Genomic DNA, 19,805 nt, shown 5'->3' with positions numbered 1-19,805 from the left:
AGGGGCTGTAAAGTTAGTGTGTGGCTGGAATTTGTACCTGTGTGTGGGATGGGGGAGGGGGGTGGCTGATGTGTAGCAGGGAGAAAAGTGACCTCACACTTTCAAACACGAAACTATGAGATTTGTAGTTTTAGAGAACGAACTCCAACAGGAAATAATCATATGCAATGTCCATTGCTCTAAGCTTATTTACAAGGTAAAAGAAAAAGTCAAAGAGGAAGAATTATGAAAACCTGTGTAGTGGAAGAGTGGTGCAGTTGCCCATAGTAACCAATCGGATCACTTCTATAATTTTTAATAAGGCCTCTGAAAAATGAGAGGTGATCTTATTGGTTGCTATAGGCAACAGCACCAGGGCCGGCTACACCTTTAGGCAAAAAATGCAGCCGCCTAGAGAACCTTCTTGATGAGGGTGCCGCTCTGTCCAGTTCAAGAATGTTGTTGCACACTGTCTCCAGGTCCTTATAGCAACCACTCACCCCAGTAGTATGTGATTACATGAGGAGGAGGTTAGTTTGTTAAAGTGTCACCCCTACAGTAAGGTGGGAAGTGTAAAAGGGCATAGCCAATGGGATAAGTTGAGGGGGCAACAGAATTAGCTTTCGCCTAGGGTTGCAAGAATCCTTGCACCAGTCCTGAACTGCACCACTCTTCCTCTACACAGGTTTTGTTAAATCTTCCCCACAATGTTTAATAGATGGTCTATCTAATCCCTGCTTTATGACAAACTTAGTTTCAACTGGTAACTATGCTTTCACTTGTCTTACAATAACCAACACATCTGTATCTTTTATTGTAATAATGACAGTTCATACAAGATTAGTCCAGTGTTGCTTCATCTTCTTTATGTAATTATATAAACCTTAGGCATTTACTGAGTACACACCTGCAGCATAGTACAATTATATGTCATGCTAATTTGTGAATATTGTAACTTATTATTCTATTATATTATTACAGACAATAGGTTTTGTTGTTATTGGAAAATATAAAAGGATTAAGAGAGGGAAGCACTTGAGGCAAATTTCACCCAATTTAGAAGCTGGGTTTGCTTAGTAAACCTTGTTCATTGATTCTTTTATAAGTGTTTTATTCTGGGACTGGATTTTGATAGAATAGTTGAATGTTTGGAAGTAGGCCTCTTATGCCACTACAGGTATTGTGTAGGGTCCCTGTTTAGCTCAAGTGAAGTATCTGGGCTCATTACTGGACTATAAATCTAGTGCAGAGGTTGGTCACTGAGCCCCTCCAGTCTATGCCATTTACTCAGAGTATTACTAAACATAGCCTAAGAAAAAAGGAAAACAGAATCTACCCAATACTGAAGTGTTATTTAGTATATGGCACAAATGAAAGAATCGCATGTTGATAGTATGGCCTATTGGTAAGCAATACCTGCAAATTAGGGTCCACAATGTATAGAAGTCATGGAAGTGAACCCTGTTGATAGAGTTCTGATCTTAGTGCTCATACTTTAAAGGTGTATTCCAGGAAATAACTTTTTTTTATAAATTAACTGGCTCAGATTTGTACATTACTTCTATAAAAAAAATCTTAATCCTTCCAATAATTATCAGCTGCTGAAGTTGAGTTGTTCTTTTCTGTCTGGCAACAGTGCTCACTGTTGACATCTCTGTCTGTCTCGGGAATTGCACAGAGAAGAACAGGTTTGCTATGGGGATTTGCTTCTACTCCAGACAGTTCCCGAGACAGGTGTCATCAGAGAGCAGTTAGACAGAAAAGAACAGCTCAACTTCAGCAGCTCATAAGTACTGAAAGAATTAAGATGTTTTAAAAGAAGTAATTTACAAATCTCTTTAACTTTCTGGAGCCAGTTGATATATGAAAAAAAGTTTTTTTCCTGGATAACCCCTGAAGCATGTTGGTAAAGTGGCAGGCCAATAAAAGATTATAGAAATGATTGGAGAAGTTTATTACCAATTGCTTCAACCAGGCAGAAAACGTTTATCATGAACTACAGCTGAGCCACCCCTCATCAGAGTTTGTATAAGAAGTATTCAAGGTGAGATATATATACTATATAGCTACAGGATCTTAGCCCAAAGGGACAATATGGTAACATTGGGAGATGATGATGCTAATGTGTCTGTAGATAGACTGAAGAGATGACTATAATATGAATGACTTGATTAGACATACGGTTGATTGGATCTTCATTGTTTGTAAATCCTGTGTGTATTGTGGTTACTGTTAAAGTTTGGTTATTTTTTTGCTTTTTTTTAATGATTTGCTTTTCACAGAAGATTGTTAAAATACAGTGCAATCATTTTCAAAAAGTCTAAGCAACAAGAAGCAGAAGCCGGCACATACGTAACTAAGCGACACTGTAAGCGGGCATTACACACAGGACGGGATCCAATCAAAGCCTGGAGCGGAGGTGCGTGGCCAAAGTAGAAAGCACAACGCAAAAGCAAAGAAGGACAAAGGCCGCACTCACCAGTCAGGTCTTTTTATTCTTATCCAGCCAGCATAGCCAGGCAGGGGAGTGGGGTGGGAGTCGGATAACTCCGGGACAAGTTGTTTCGTGCGGCCTAGTCAGTATGATCCGAACCAGTGGAAGTCATATAGTGCAGTGAGAAGAGTTCCTGTGTCCTTAAAGGGGTACTCTGGTGAAAACCTTTTTTCTTTTAAATCAACTGGTGGCAGAAAGTTAAACATATTTGTAAATTACTTCTATTAAAAAATCTTAATCCTTCCAGTACTTATTAGCTGCTGAATGCTACAGAGGAAATTCCTTTCCTTTTTGAACACTGATGACATCACGAGCACAGTGCACTCTGCTGACATCTCTGTCCACTTTAGCAACCATGCATAGCAGATGTATGCTAAGGGCAGCATGGTGGCTCAGTCGTTAGCACTGCTGCCTTGCAGTGCTGGAGACTTGGGTTCAAATCCCACTAAGGACAACAATAAATAAAGCGTTATTATTATTATAATAACGTCAGCAAAGAGAACTGTGCTCGTGATGTCATCAGAGAGCGTTCCAAAAAGAAAAGAATTTCCTCTGTAGTATTCAGCAGCTAATAAGTACAGGAAGGATTAAGATTTTTTAACCTCTTCAGGACATAGGGCGTATGGATACGCCCTGAATCCCGAGTCCTTAAGGACCGAGGGCGTATCCATACGCCCGTGGGAATTCCGGCCCCACCGCTAGCCGGTTGGGGACCGGAGCCGGATGCCTGCTGAAATCGTTCAGCAGGCATCCCGGCATATCGCCCAGGGGGGTCATTATGCCCCCCCATGTCGGCGATTGCCGCAGATCACTGGACAATTCAGTCCAGCGATCTGAGGCGATTCCGGGTCAATCGGGTCTCCGGTGACCCGGAATTACTGGCTGTTCAGAGACGGCCCCGAACAGCCAGAGCCTGCAGGGGTGAGGTGGCACTGGTGCCACCTCACGATCGCCCTGATTCGTCGGCCGGATTACCGGCCGACCAATCAGGGCGCCTGCTGCGGGTGTCACTCCCGCACCCGCTCCGCCCCTCTTCCTGAGGACGTGAGCGGGTGCGGGAAGACGACCCCCGGTGCTGGGGACCCCGATCCCCGGCGCCCCTGTTGGGATCGGGGCCCCAGGAGCAGCTGCGGCGGCGGAGACGACGAGGGACTGACCTGTGCGGCGAGGATCGTTGGAGGTGAGTGACAGCCTCCTGCTGTTGCTTAGCAACAGCTCCCAGCATGCAAAAAGGGCATGCTGGGAGCTGTAGTTATGCAACAGCAGGAGGCAGACCACCACAACTCCCAGCATTCCCTTATGGGCATGCTGGGACTTATGGTTTTGCAACAGCTGGAGGCACATTCTTTCTATGGAAAAGTGTACCTTCAGCTGTTGTATAACTACAACTCCCAGCTTGCACAAACAGCTAAAGTGCATGCTGGGAGTTGTAGTGGTGCATCTGCTGGTTGCATAACTACAACTCCCAGCATGCCCGTTGGCTGTCGGTGACTGCTGAGAGTTGTAGTTTTGCAACAGCTGAAGGCACACTGGTTGTGAAACTCAGAGTTTTTTTTTACCTAACTCAGTGTTTCACGACCGGTGTGCCTCCAGCTGTTGCAAACTACAACTCTCAGCAGTCACCGTACACCATGCACCGTACATGCTGGGAGTTGTAGTTTTGCAACAGCTGGAGGCACACTGGTTGTGAAACACTGAGTTAGGTCACAAACTCAGTGATACATAACCAGTGTGCCTACAGTTGTTGCAAAACTGCAACTCTCAGCAGTCACCGACAGCCAACGGGCATGCTGGGAGTTGTAGTTATGCAACAGCTGGATGTCCCCCCCCCCCCCCCCCCCCCAATGTGAACGTACAGGGTACACTCACATGGGCGGAGGATTACAGTAAGTATCTGGCTGCAAATTTGAGCTGCCGCAAACTTTCTGCTGCAGCTCAAATTGCCAGCGAGAAACTACTGTGAACCCCCGCCCATGTGACTGTACCCTAAAAACACTACACTACACTACCACAAAAAATAAAATAAAAAGTAAAAAACACTACATAAACACATACCCCTACACAGCCCCCCTCCCCTCCCCAATAAAAATGAAAAACGTCTGGTACACCACTGTTTCCAGAACGGAGCCTCCAGCTGTTGCAAAACAACTCCCAGTATTGTCGGACAGCCGTTGACTGTCCAGGCATGCTGGGAGTTTTACAACAGCTGGAGGCCCCCTGTTTGGGAATCACTGGCGTAGAATTCCCCTATGTCCACCCCTATGCAATCCCTAATTTAGGCCTCAAATGCGCATGGCGCTCTCACTTTGGAGCCCTGTCGTATTTCAAGGCAACAGTTTAGGGTCACATATGGGGTATCGCCCTACTCGGGAGAAATTGTGTTACAAATTTTGGGGGGTATTTTCTGCTTTTACCCTTTTTAAAAATGTAAAATTTTTGGGAAAACAAGCATTTTAGGTAAAAAATTAATAAAAATTTTACATATGCAAAAGTCGTGAAACACCTGTGGGGTATAAAGGTTCACTTAACCCCTTGTTACGTTCCCCGAGGGGTCTAGTTTCCAAAATGGTATGCCATGTGTTTTTTTTTTTGCTATCCTGGCACCATAGGGGCTTCCTAAATGCGGCATGCCCCCAGAGCAAAATTTGCGTTCAAAAAGCCAAATGTGACTCCTTCTCTTCTGAGACCTGTAGTGCGCCAGCAGAGCACTTTTCACCCCCATATGGGGTGTTTTCTGAATCGGGAGAAATTGGGCTTCAAATTTTTAGGGGTATTTTCTGCTATTACCCTTTTTAAAAATAATTTTTTTTTGGGAAAACAAGCATTTTAGGTAAATTTTTTTTTTTTTTTTTTACATTTGCAAAAGTCGTGAAACACCTGTGGGGTATTAAGGTTCACTTTATCCCATGTTACATTCCCCGAGGGGTCTAGTTTCCAAAATGGTATGCCATGTGGTTTTTTTTTGCTGTTCTGGCACCATAAGGGCTTCCTAAAGGTAACATGCCCCCCAAAAACCATTTCAGAAAAACGTACTCTCCAAAATCCCCTTGTCGCTCCTTCCCTTCTGAGCCCTCTACTGCGCCCGCCGAACACTTTACATAGACATATGAGGTATGTGCTTACTCGAGAGAAATTGGGATACAAATACAAGTAAAAATTTTGTCCTTTTACCCCTTGTAAAAATTAAAAAATTGGGTCTACAAGAACATGTGAGTGTAAAAAATGAAGATTGTGAATTTTCTCCTTCACTTTGCTGCTATTCGTGTGAAACACCTAAAGGGTTAAAACGCTGACTGAATGTCATTTTGAATACTTTGGGGGGTGTAGTTTTTATAATGGGGTCATTTATGGGGTATTTCTAATATGAAGACCCTTCAAATCCACTACAAACCTGAACTGGTCCCTGAAAAATACTGAGTTTGAAAATTTTGTGAAAAATCGGAAAATTGCTGCTGACCGTTGAAGCCCTCTGGTGTCTTCCAAAAGTAAAAACTCATCAATTTTATGATGCAAATATAAAGTAGACATATTGTATATGTGAACCAAAAAAAAATGTATTCGTAATATCCATTTTCCTTACAAGCAGAAAGCTTCAAAGTTAGAAAAATGCTAAATTTTCAAATTTTTCATCAAATTTACGGATTTTTCACCAAGAAAGGATGCAAGTATCGACAAAAATTTACCACTATGTTAAAGTAGAATATGTCACGAAAAAACAATCTCGGAATCAGAATGATAACTAAAAGCATTCCAGAGTTATTAATGTTTAAAGTGACAGTGGTCAGATGTGCAAAAAACGCTCCGGTCCTTAAGGCCAAAATGGGCTCCGTCCTGAAGGGGTTAATAGAAGTAATTTACAAATATGTTTAACTTTCTGCCATCAGTTGATTTAAAAGAAAAAAGGTTTTCACCGGAGCACCCCTTTAATATAGGTGGGGGTAGAAGGCAATAGCGGTTTCAATAGCCACTCTAAGTACTGTGACAGGTATTCGGTCGCAGAGCCGATCCCCGCCACTATAGGGCATTTTGGGGGTCTGCTCTGCGACTTGTGAACCTTAGGTAAATAGTACCACCTAGGGTGGCGGGGAGCAGTGGGAAGGAGTTTTTCTGCAGTTTTCTTAGAAATTACAACTTTCTCACAGCTGACACGAAGAAATGATCTAAGATGATCCAGTGTTCTGGTAGTGGGGTTACTGGTAAGGGGTCTATAAGTGGTGGTGTCCCCTAAAAGACGTTTTTTTCTCAAGGTCGTAGGCTGTGGTGGTCATTACCACGGTGCTGCCACCTTTATCAGCCTTAATGACCTTTAAGTCTGGTCTAGTCACCAACCACTTAAGAGCCCTTTCTTCACCGGGAGTAAGGTTGCCAATTACTTTGGGGAAAGCAAGGCCTTTACATCTCTAGTAACCGCACGGACAAACAAGTCAATCGGACTGCCTGCCGGGGTAGGAGGAGATTACCACCCTTAAATGGCAAAACCTCAACTGGGGTTAAAGTTAAAGTAACCTCATTTTCTTGTGTCAACTCACAAAGTATGTTTAATGTGTCCCTATCTCTAGGGGCAACTCTAAGATGGGTGAAAAACCTAGCGGTCCTACTATGGCGGGGACGTCTCCCTCTCTAAGGGTCTCAACACTGTTAACTGCAGTATTTTTATTGCTAAACATTTTATGTAGCCCCATCTTTCTGGTGGTTTTATATAAGTCCACCTCAAATTGAGAATGGTCAAAGGACTGGCAAAGGCCAAAATTAAGGCCCTTCGATAGGAGTGACAAGCACTCGTCCGTGAGAGCCACGTCTGTGAGGTTGATTACTTTTGACTTGAGGACAGTCTCTAGTCCCTCCAAGTGACCCCCTTCCTCTTGATGGGGGCTTTTTGCTTTGCATCTGTTTCTTGTCCTGAGCACACGTAAGAAGCACCACTAGTCTACAAGCAGGACACATGAATACTGACACACATACCATGGACATGGATTCAGAACCAGGCATACAGCGGGGAGAGAGGAGGCGGGGTCATATTTCCTGGTCTGCAACACCCAGGACCAGTTGACAGTGTTAGGAGCCAAAACACTGGAACAACGGATTTCCACATTGGCTGATAAAGAATGTCGCCTATTTTGGACTGTCAATTCCCTCCAATCATACCAGGCGAGTTCCCGAGCCCCTAGAGGGCTACGGGTATACAAATCACCCTCCCAGTACCATGATGACCCTGACTTTCACGCAGAGTTGGAACAAGCACATCTAGACCACGCAGCTAGGTTGACTGCTATTGTCCTTAACCCCTTAAGAACGCAGCCCATTTTCACCTTAAGGACTGAGCCCTTTTTCACAATTATGACCACCGTCACTTTACGAATTAATAACGCGAAAATGCTTTTACCGAATATTCTGATTCCGGAATTCTGAGTTTTTTCATGACATATTCTACTTTATTTTGGTGGTAAATTTTCGGCGTTAATTGCATCTTTTTTGGTGAAAAATCCCCAAATGTCTTGAAAATTTAGAAAATTTTGCATTTTTCGAACTTTGAAGCTCTCTAATTGTAAGGAAAATGGATATTCCAAATAAATTTTATTTTTCTTCAATAAATACAATATGTCCACTTTATGTTGGCATCATAAAATGGACATACTTTTGCTTTTTGAAAAGATTAGAGGGCTTCAAAGTAGAGCAGCAATTTTCAAAAATGTCATGAAAATTTCTAAATCTGAAGGGACAGATGGACAGATATTACAGAACTACAACTCCCAGCATGCCTGGGCAGTCGAGGCATGCTGAGAGTTGTAGTTTGGCAACATCAGGAGGGCTACTGTTTGCGCACCACTGTAAGTGTGGTCTCCAAACTGTGACCCTCCAGATGTTGTTTACTTTCACTTTCAATCCCCCCCCCCCCACTGTCGATTCCCTACCTGAGCAAAGATCCAGCAGGCTCCAGCGAAGATCCCAGGTCCTCAGGTATCTTCTCCTGCAGGTACGGCCTCCATCTTCTTACCAGAGCCCCTCGACATCCAGGGGTGGGCAGAACGGGGGGTTGCCATGGCAACCCCCTGTCCTGCGCTGCCATTGGTCAGAACTTACATTGGTCAGAACTTACAATTGTTTAGTCTTGAGAAGAGACGTTTAAGGGGGGATATGATAAAGGTATATAAGTATATTAATGGCCCATACAAAAAATATGGAGAAAAACTGTTCCAGGTTAAACCCCCCCCAAAGGACAAGGGGGCACTCCCTCCGTCTGGAGAAGAAAAAGTTTAGTCTCAAGGGGCGACACGCCTTCTTTACCATGAGAACTGTGAACTTATGGAACAGTCTACCTCAGGAACTGGTAACAGCAGGAAAAATTAACAGCTTTAAAACAGGATTAGATACATTCCTGGAACAAAATAACATTAATGCTTATGAAGAAATATAAAATCCCATCCATTCCCCAATGTCGCGCCGCGCCCCTACCCTTCAATTCCCTGGTTGAACTTGATGGACATAACCACGGAACTCTGCAAAAGCAAAACAGAATACCGCAATTGTGTGAGTGAAGCCACTGCCCTTGCTTTTTTCAAGAAGCTAGATAAAAAATTGTTGGTCATCCAGGCCGTGATAAAAGAGCACAAGAGAGAAAAGTTTGTGCGCGATAAGGCAGATTATGACGCCGCTCAAATGTTTAATTGGCAAATTAACAACAACAAGAAAATGAACCGACGCCAACGTTATTCGACCAATTGCATACGAGGGAACACTCGGAGACCAACACCGGATTATTGGACTTCTGATTCAGAGGCCACTGGATCTGAAGAAGCAACCAACATTCAGAGCACCCGTCCACAGATCCCAACCCCAGGTCCTCTCCCTTTAGGAGAAAAGTCAGGAGGGGTAGAGGGAAGAAGGGACAATGCTGTCGCCCCCATCAAGAGGAAGGGGGTCACTTGGAAGGACTAGAGACTGTCCTCGAGTCAAATGTAATCAACCTCACAGACTCGGCTCTCACGGACGAGTGCGTGTCACTCCTGTCCAAGGGCCTTAATTTTGGCCTTTGCCATTCCTTTGGTGGACTTATATAAAACCACCAGAAAGATGGGGCTACATAAAATGTTTAGCAATAAAAATACTGCAGTTAACAGTGTTGAGACCCTTAGAGAGGGAGACATCCCCGCCTTAGTAGGGCCGCTAGGTTTTTCACCCATCTTAGAGTTGTCCCCTAGAGATAGGGACACATTAAACACACTTTGTGAGTTAACACAAGAAAATGAGGTTATTTTAACTTCAACCCCAGTTGAGGTTTTGCCATTTAAGGGTGGTAATCCGTCCAAGTTCTCTCCTCCTACCCCGGCAGGCAGTCCGATTGAACCTTACTCCCGGTGAAGAAAGGGCTCTTAAGTGGTTGGTGACTAGACCAGACTTAAAGGTCACTAAGGCTGATAAAGGTGGCAGCACCGTGGTAATGACCACCACAGCCTACGACCTTGAGAAAAAACGTCTTTTAGGGGACACCACCACTTATAGACCCCTTCCCAGTAACCCCACTGCCAGAACCCTGGATCATCTTACATCATTTCTTTGTGTCTGCTGTGAGAAAGGTGTAATTTCTAAGAAAAGTGCAGAAAAACTCCTTCCAACTGCTCCCCGCCACCCTAGGTGGTACTATTTACCTAAGGTTCACAAGTCGCAGAGCCGACCCCCAGGACGCCCTATAGTGGCGGGGATCGGCTCTGCGACCGAATACCTGTCATAGTACTTAGAGTGGCTATTGAAACCGCTATTGCCTTCTACCCCGACACATATTAAGGACACAGGAGCTCTTCTCACTGCACTACATGACTTCCACTGGTGCGGATCATACCGACTCGTATCAGTGGATGTCGAGAGCCTGTACACCCGCATCCCCCACGATGCGGGTGTACAGGCTATCCGTGAGGTCCTAGCAGAGACAGATAAAACGGAGGAATTCACATCTTTCGTCTGTGAGGCACTTTATTTCATTCTTACCCACAATGAATTCAAAGACGGCGAGGACTGGTACAGACAGGAGACCGGCACTGCCATGGGCACGCCAGTCTCCTGTACTTATGCCAATTTGTTCCTCGCCGTCTTTGAATGCAAATATGTCTTCTCTCCCAATAACCAGTTCTGTAGACATATCAAGACGTTTTTCCGATATGTCGATGACATACTGGTTGTTTGGGACTCCTCTGAGACTGAGTTCTTCAAATTCGTTGATTATCTGAACCAGACCAATACCGATAACATGCTCTTCACCGCTGTGTTTGGAAGCTCTGAGCTCGATTTTTTAGATGTTAAACTGAAAGCAATAGGGGACACCCTCACCGCAGAGGGATTTCGCAAACCCTTGCCAGAAACTCACTATTACATTTCAAGAGCTCTCACCCCCTGCACGTGAAGAGGAGCATCCCTTACTCCCAGTTCCTTTGCCTTCAAAGGATCAATAGCGAAGATACAACTTTTGAAAGTCAGGCTCATAACCTTAAAGAGCGCCTATTGGCGAGGCAGTATCCAGTGAACATCATTGAGAAAAGCCTACGTGAAGTCAGGGGTCTAGATAGATCATCTGTTCTGAATTGTAAGAGAAAACGAGATAGGACCCCCAAACCTTTTTGTTTCTCCTTGGCCAATTCCAACATGAACCAGCAGGTGGCTTGTGCTATACGCCACAGCTGGTTCATTTTGGAAGCGAACCCTGACCTTCATGAGGTGGCCCAGCATCCTCCATTGGTCACATTCAGAAAGAATACTACAATAGGTGAGAAACTTAAGAAATTAAAAGATACCACCGACCGCAATTCTTTAGCCAGAAATTGGTTCACAAAAGATTCTCCTAAAGGTAATTTCCCTTGCAGAACATGTCCACACTGTCCACACATGTACACAGGAAAAGCCATATTGTTAGGAGGTTGTCACCACCAATTTAATGAGTTAATAACATGCAGATCCACTTTCGTGGTTTATGCTTTGGTCTGTTCATGTGGGAGGTTCTATGTTGGCAAGACCATCAGGCAGCTCCAGGTGCGGTTCAGGGAGCAAGTCCGTTCCATCTGGACCGGCCTTGGAGCCCCTAGATTTATTGCCCACATGAACCAAACCCACAATGGCAACTACAGGAACCTTAAATTTGTGGGTCTGGAGAGAATTCTACCTTTGAGAAATGGAGGCGATAGAGGGAGACTTCTTCTCCAACGAGAAGCTCGTTGGATAATATGTCTCAACGCTACTGGAAATGCCGGCCTTAACGACCGGAATGATTATAGTTCATTCTTGTAGTTTTTTCATGGTTTTGTATGTATAACTCCCCTGTGTATATTTGTTAACCTGACTCTGTTGTCCCGTTTCTCTGTTGTGTTTACATCACATGACAGTCATGTGACTGCATAACCAGTCACATGACTTAGCTGCCAGCCAGGTTACTAGGCGACCGTTCGGTGCCGCCCCTATGAATAGGAAGTTGGACGTCATTCCGGCTAGAGGAAGTGTGCTAGACCGCAGAAAACAACTTGTCCCGGAGTTACCCGCCTCCCACCCCGCTCCCCTGCCTGTTACATCGCTATGCTAGCTGGATAAGAATGAAAAGACCTGACTGGTGAGTGCGGTCTTTATCCTTCTTTGCTTTTGCCTTTTCAAAAAGTCTGCCTACATTTTTGAAAAGTTAAAGAGAACCATCAAAGTATTATCGGGCTTCGGTGGCACATTGACTTCTTGTTCATTTTAATTAAAAATCAGTGCACTTAAAATCTTGAAAAGGAAATGCTAAATAAAAGAGAAATATCTGATAATATCTTGTCATGTGACAACAATATAGAAATTACCATTTGCTACAATATAAAATAGTGAGTGCACAGCCTGTATAAAAGTGTTTAATTTAGCTTTCCCTTCAAAATAACCCAACCCAATGTCTAAACCTTGAAAATAAATGTGAGTAGACTTCTAAGTGGAAATCTCCATATTGAGCCCAAGTAGCCATTTATCCTGCCTGATAGCATGTGACTTGTTAGTGTTGCAAGGTCTCAGGCGTAAATGGTGAGCAGGTGTCTTAAATTTGGTGCTCTTGCTCTCGGGATTTCACAAAGTAACACTCACAGTGATCTCAAACTCCTGCTTTCAAACTCCTGTTTTACAACTCTCTTTCAACTGCCTCTCTTCCAAAGCAACACTCAGAGAAAGTGAGTTCAGAACTGAGTCCCAAACTAAGATTTAAGCACCTGTGACCAATCTACCCCTCCCCCTAGAGGCAGAGTAGAGAAAAAAAAAGTGAAAGGCTGTTGAAAATTCTATCAGTGATCCCTCTATGTGCAAATGTAAGTACTCACACAAGTCACTCCAGCTCCACAGATTAATTTCACACAGCAGATATCTCCTGTTTTGCAACCCTCTTTCAACTGCCTCTCTTCCAAAGCAACACTCAGACAGAGCAAGCTCAGAACCGGGTCCTAAACTAAGATTTAACCCCTTAAGGATTGAGCCCTTTTTCACCTTAAAGGAAAACTGTCAGAAATTTTCTCCCGCACTATCCACAGGTACTGGTGGATAGTGCCGGAGACACCGATTCCAATGAGCCCTACCTTGCCCGAATCTGTCTGTAACTGGCACGGACGGGGCTTCTGCAGCTTAACTGGCACTGATGTCAGCGCCGCTTATGAATAATCATCCCCCCTCCCTCCAGTTAGGAGCGGCGAAGAGAGGGAGAGCTGGAGGGAGGGGGGATGAATATTCATAAGCAGTGCTGACATCAGTGCCAGTTAAGCTGCAGAAGCCCCACCCGTGCCAGTTACAGACAGATTTCCACATATAATAAAACTACAATTGCGGGCGAACGGCCAGGTGGATCCGGACAAGGTAGGGCTTATTGGAATCATCATCTCCCGCACCAATTCACCAATACCTGTGGATAGTGCGGGAGAAAATATCTGACAGTTTTCCTTTAAGGACTGAGCCCTTTTTTGCAATTCTGATCACTGTCATTTTATGCATTAATGACTATGGGGTGCTTTCACCGTTTATTCTGATTTCAGGACAGTTTTTTCGAGACATATTCTACTTTAACAAAGTGGTACATTTTTGTTGTTATTTGGATCCTTTCTTGGTGAAAAATCCCAAAATTTTTCATGAAAATTTTTAAAATGTTGCATTTTTCTAACTTTGAAACTCTCTGCTTGTAAGGAAAATGGATATTCCCAAAAAATGATATATTGATGCACATATACAATATGTCTACTTTATGTTGGCATCATAAAATTGACCTATTTTTACTTTTTGAAGACATTAGAGAGCTTCAAAATATAGCAGCAATTTTCCAATTTTTCACAAAAATTTCAAAATCTGAATTTTTCAGGGACAAGTTCAGTTTTGAAGTGGATTTGAAGGGCCTTCATATTCGAAATACCCCATAAATTATCTCATTATAAGAACTATACCCCTCAAAGTATTCAAAATGACATTCAGAAAGTTTGTTAACCCTTTAGGTGTTTCACAGGAATAGCAGCAAAGTGTTTTTGCAGAGCCATTTTTTTTTTATTTTTTTTTACAAGGGTTAAAAGGAGAGAAATCTCCCCAAACATTGTAACACCATTTCTTTTGAGTAAGGAAATACCTCATATGTGGTATACATGGCATACTATTTTTGAAACTACATCCCTCAAGGAGCATGAAAAGGGGTACAGTGAGCCTTAACACCCCACAGGTGTTTGACGACTTTTCGTTAAAGTCGGATGTGTAAATACATTTTTTTTCCACTAAAATGCATTTTTCCCCCAAAATTTCAAATTTTTACAAGGGGTAATAGGACAAATTTCCCCCCAAAATGTGTAACACCATTGCCTCTGAGTATTGAAATACCCCATGTGTGGACTTCAAGTGCACTGCGGGCACACTACAATGCTCAGAAGAGAAGGAGCCACATTTGGCTTTTGGAAAGCATATTTTGCTGAAATGGTTTTTGGGGGGCATGTCACATTTAGGAAGCCCCTATGGTGCCAGAACAGAAAAAGAAAAAAAAAACACATTGCATACTATTTTGGAAACTACACCCCTCGAGGAACGTAACAAAGGGTACAGTGAGCCTTAACACCCCATATGTTTTTGGACGACTTTTTGTTAAAGTCGGATGTGTAAATGAAGAAGAAAAATTTTTCACTAAAATGCTGTTTTTTTTATCCAAATTTTTATCCAAATACCCCATTTCTTCATGGAAATATCCCATGTGTGGACGTCAAGTGCTCTGCTATTGCACTACAATGCTCAGAAGAGAAGGAGCGCCATTGGGCTTTTTGAGAGAGAATTTGTTTGGAATGGAAGTCAGGGGCCATGAGCTTTACAAAGCCCCCCCCCCCCCCTTGGTGCCAGAGCATTACATTTACATTTTAAATTTTCACGGACCACTGTTCCAAAAATCTGTCAGACACCTGTGGGTCGTAAATGCTCACTGCACCCCTTATTACATTGGGGTCACATGTGGGGGGGTCCATTGTTCTGGCACCATAGGGGCTTTGTAAACGCACGTATCCTTCAATTCCAGACACATTCTCTCTCCCAATGGCGCTCCTTCTCTTCTGAGCATTGTAGTGCACCCGTAGAGCACTTTACATCCACATATGGGGTAGATTTTTGCTCAGAAGAAATGGGGGGCTTTTTTTCCCCTATTTTCCCTTGTGAAAATGAAAAATTTAGGGTAACACCAGCATTTTATTTAAAACAATTTTTTTTTCATTTTCCCATCCAACTTTAACAAAAATCGTCAAACACCCGTGGGGTGTTAAGGCTCACTATACCCCCTGTTATGATCCGTGAGGGGTGTAGTTTCCAAAATGGGGTCACACGTGGGTATTTTTTTTTTTGCGTTTATGTCTGAACCGCTGTAAAAATCAGCCATCCCTGTGCAAATCCCCAATTTTGGCCTCAAATATACATAGTGTGCTCTCACTCCTAAGCCTTGTTGTGCGTCCGCAGAGCATTTTACGCCCACATATGGGGTATTTCCGTACTCAGGATAAATTGTGTTACAAATTTTGGGGGGTCTTTTTTTCCTTTTTCCTCATGTTAGTGTAAAAATGTTTTTTACACTAACAGGCTGGTGTAGACCCCAACTTTTTCTTTTCATAAGGGGTAAAAGGCGAAAAAGCCCCCCAAAATTTGTAACACAATTGCTCCTGAGTACAGAAATATCCCATATGTGGCCCTAAACTGTTCCCTTAAAATACGACAGGGCTCCGAAGTGAGAGAGCACCATGCGCATTTTAGGACTAAATTAGGGATTGCATAGGGGTGGACATAGGGGTATTCTACACCAGTCATTCCCAAACAGGGTGCCTCCAGCTGTTGCTAAACTCCCAGCATGCCTGGACAGTCAGTGGCTGTCCGGAAATTCTGAGAGTTGTTGTTTTGCAACAGCTGGAGGTTCCGTTTTGGAAACACTGCCGTCCGATACATTTTTCATTTTTATTGGGGGGACCGTGTAAGGGGGTGTATATGTAGTGTCTTACCCTTTATTATGTGTTAGTGTAGTGTTTTTAGGGTACATTCACACAGTTGGGGTTTACGGTGAGTTTCCCGCTAGGAGTTTGAGCTCAAACTTGAAGAAGGAAACTCACTGTAAACCTGCCTGTATGAATGTACCCATGTACATTCACAAGGGTGGGGGGGGGGGGCGACCGACAGATCGTGCATGCTGGGAGTTGTACTTTTGCAACAGCTGGAGGCACACTGGTTGGAAAACCTTCAGTTAGGTTCTGTTACCTAACTCAGTATTTTCCAACTAGTGTGCCTCCAGCTGTTGCAAAACTACAACTCACAGCATATACTGATCGCCGAAGGGCATGCTGGGAGATATAGTTATACAACAGCTGGAGGTGTGCAACTACAACTCCCAGCATGGTGAGACAGCCTTTTGCTGTTCGTGCTTGCTGGGAGTTGTAGTTTTGCAAGATTTTGAGGGCCACAGTTTAGAAACCACTGCACCGTGATCTCCAAACTGTGGCACTCCAGATGTCGCAAAACTACAAATCCCAGCATGCCCAGACAACAAACTGCTGTGTGGGCTTGCTGGGAGTTGTAGTTTTGCAAGATCTAGAGGGCCACAGTTTATAGACAACTGCACAGTGATCTCCAAACTGTAGCCCTCCAGCTGTGGCAAAACTACAAATCCCAGTATGCCCAAACAGCAAAGAGCAACAGGAGCCTCTCTGTGGAATCCGACCAGACAGGGTAGCTTATGCTCCACATACACAGTAATAAACCTTGAATGCTCATTCTCCTGATGCCAGTTAATTGGTTGCCATATTTTGGACAATTTTGTAGGTACTAACCACTGTATACCATGAACAAATTTGCTGTTGTGGAGAAGTTTTGACCCAGTTGTCTAGCTATCACATTAAAGTTTTTTTATCTCAAAGATGTCAAAGTTACCCAGATTTATGTGTTTGCCAACTTTTTCTGCTACAGCACTTCAAGAATAAATGTTTCATTTGCTGCATAATATATCTAATCCTTTGACAAATTCACTTCACTGTCAATGATTTCAATGTTATGGCTAATGTTTGGTTGTGTGTACATGAATAAGGTTCTTTAGAACATAAAGATTGTTGGATATTTCTGCAGGATTACAGCATAAGAGCTTTGGTTTGTATTTCTTGCCAGGTCATGGTCCTTATGTCTATCTGCTAGAAAAGATTTGTAGAAACCTGCAAGGAGTGGCACAATTCAGCTGCAGCAAAGCATCACATTTGATTCCCACAAAGTATTTTCCTTGAGTGCCCCCTACTGTTAAGAAACTGTGTGCTCATTTTCATAACCCAAAACAGTTTCTCACCAAAGGCTGTGTATTTATCATTCCTGCTGGCTTCATTTTTAGAATATGATCTACCTTGCTAATAATTCTAATTCAAGCCCTCAGCAGCATTTTTAATATTGGTTTTGCCTTCAATGAATTTAGTTCTCTTCAATCCAAGACAAGTTACAAAAAGTAAAATGTAACCTTTATTATTCAAAACTTTAATCACTTTATAATTCTGCTGTGGAAATTCTGTTGTGCGCATAGTGCAGCAGAATCCTATTGAAAATAATGGGACGACAGACGATTTTCCAAGCTGAATATTCTGTCATGTGATCATAGCCCCATGATGATCATTCAGGAATCTCCTGAATAAACCTAACTGTGAGAAGGTCCAGACAGTTAACAGGAATTTATATGCAAATTAGAATAATATTTCCAAAAGTTACACCAAACCCCATGTTACAACTATGCAATTCTTCCTGGTCACAACATATTGGCCCTCATTTACTGTTGCAAACCTGACATGTCGGGTTGTGCGCCAGATTCTGTCGCATTGCTCCAGATATTCTGTCTGCGCCAGATATTGTGCCAGAATTTGCCCCAGAATTGAAAAAACCCCGACTAACTCTCCAACCCGAAAAGGGGGCGTGGTCACATGGAAATGGGGCGTGGTCTCCTAAAGGGGCATGTCCACAACATTTTCACAAAAAACAACATATTTACTAAGGTTTCCACATAAAATGTGGTGGATTTCAGCTGAGGAAAACCCCACAGATCAGAGCATGTGTTAAAAAAAAAAAAAAAAAGCAAAGTGTAGGGAAAGGGGAAAATGTAGGGAAGCCTTAGTAAATACCATGGAAATTAAATTGTAGGGAATTAAAACCCACAAAGAAACCTACACTCCACTCTTAGTAAATGAGGGCCATTATATTATGAGACACATCGAAAAAAAAGTAATAATAACTGCTATGCCCTTAGCACCAAATTAAAGCAATAAGTCAAAGCAGAAACATCAAACATATACAGCTACTGAAGAAGGGGTCTCCCCGAAACACATTTAGCTAACATACCCTATTCATACAGATCACTTATACCAAGACTATCAACTCCGTTTTCCTTATTCACATTTACAACAGCTGGAACCCCCTATAACTGGGACCACTGTACAGCCACGAGGAAGCCGCCTGGTATCACTGCCGATCGTCTGCATCCACTCAACGCTCCAATTACCGCATCTTTACCACCATCACCACCGATCTGGCCAGACGCATCCCGTGTCATACCTGGAGGACACCGGGAATCCATCCATTGCGTGGAGGTTGTCATTGAGCCCAGCCGTGCCAGTCTGCAGCATGGAACCCAGCTTCTGCAGGGCTACCATCCCGGGACTGTTACGCCGAGCGCTCCGGGTCCCTGCTCCTCCCCGGAGCGCTCACGGCGTCTCTCTCCCTGCAGAGCCCCGGTCAGTCCCGCTGACCGGGAGCGCTGCACTGTCATGGCCGTCGGGGATGCGATTCGCACAGCGGGACGCGCCCGCTCGCGAGTCGCATCCCAGGTCACTTACCCGTCCCGGTCCCCTGCTGTCATGTGCTGGCGCGCGCGGCTCCGCTCTCTAGGGCGCGCGCGCCAGCTCTCTGAGACTTAAAGGGCCAGTGCACCAATGATTGGTGCCTGGCCCAATTAGCTTAATTGGCTTCCACCTGCTCCCTGGCTATATCTGATCACTTCCCCTGCACTCCCTTGCCGGATCTTGTGGCCATCGTGCCAGTGAAAGCGTTTAGTGTTGTCCAAGCCTGTGTTACCTGAACTTTTGCTATCCATCTTGACTACGAACCTTGCCGCCTGCCCCGACCTTCTGCTACGTCTGACCTTGCCTCTGCCTAGTCCTTCTGTACCACGCCTTCTCAGCAGTCAGCGAGGTTGAGCCGTTGCTAGTGGATACGACCTGGTTGCTACTGCCGCAGCAAGACCATCCCGCTTTGCGGCGGGCTCTGGTGAACACCAGTAGCCTCTTAGAACCGGTCCACCAGCACGGTCCACGCCAATCCCTCGCTGACACAGAGGATCCACTACCAGTAAGCCGAATCGTGACAGTAGATCCGGCCATGGATCCCGCTGAGGTGCCGCTGCCAAGTCTCGCTGACCTTACCACGGTGGTCGCTCAGCAATCGCAGCAAATTGCCCAACAAGGACAGCAGCTGTCGCAGTTGACCGCCACGATACAGCAACTTCTGCCTCTGCTACAGCAGCAACCATCTCCTCCGCCAGCTCCTGCACCTCCTCCGCAGCGAGTGGCCGCTCCTAGCCTCCGCTTGTCCCTGCCGGACAAATTTGATGGGGACTCTAGACTCTGCCGTGGATTTTTGTCTCAATGTTCCCTGCATATGGAGATGTTGTCGGACTTGTTTCCTACAGAACGGTCTAAGGTGGCGTTCGTAGTGAGCCTTCTTTCAGGAAAGGCCTTGTCTTGGGCCACACCGCTCTGGGACCGCAATGATCCTGCCACAGCCACAGTCCAGTCCTTCTTCGCTGAAGTCCGGAGTGTCTTCGAGGAACCAG

General features: G+C 44.3%; 1 long non-coding RNA gene across 1 annotated transcript in view; it reads left to right on the top strand.

The window, feature by feature from the left end:
- LOC130355923 (uncharacterized) overlaps positions 1 to 18,629 on the top strand; it is a 57,901-nt gene extending 39,272 nt beyond the window's left edge. Inside the window, exon 3 of the long non-coding RNA XR_008888702.1 lies at positions 17,111 to 18,629. This is a non-coding gene — a long non-coding RNA (uncharacterized LOC130355923). The remainder of the gene's footprint in view (positions 1 to 17,110) is intronic.
- Positions 18,630 to 19,805: the final 1,176 nt, after the last annotated feature.

The sequence above is a fragment of the Hyla sarda genome, chromosome 2 (assembly GCF_029499605.1).
Source record: "Hyla sarda isolate aHylSar1 chromosome 2, aHylSar1.hap1, whole genome shotgun sequence".
In the NCBI taxonomy this organism is placed as follows: Eukaryota; Metazoa; Chordata; class Amphibia; order Anura; family Hylidae; genus Hyla; species Hyla sarda.
The sequence above is the reverse complement of the archived record's forward strand: the minus strand, read 5'-3'. Positions and strand labels throughout refer to the sequence as shown.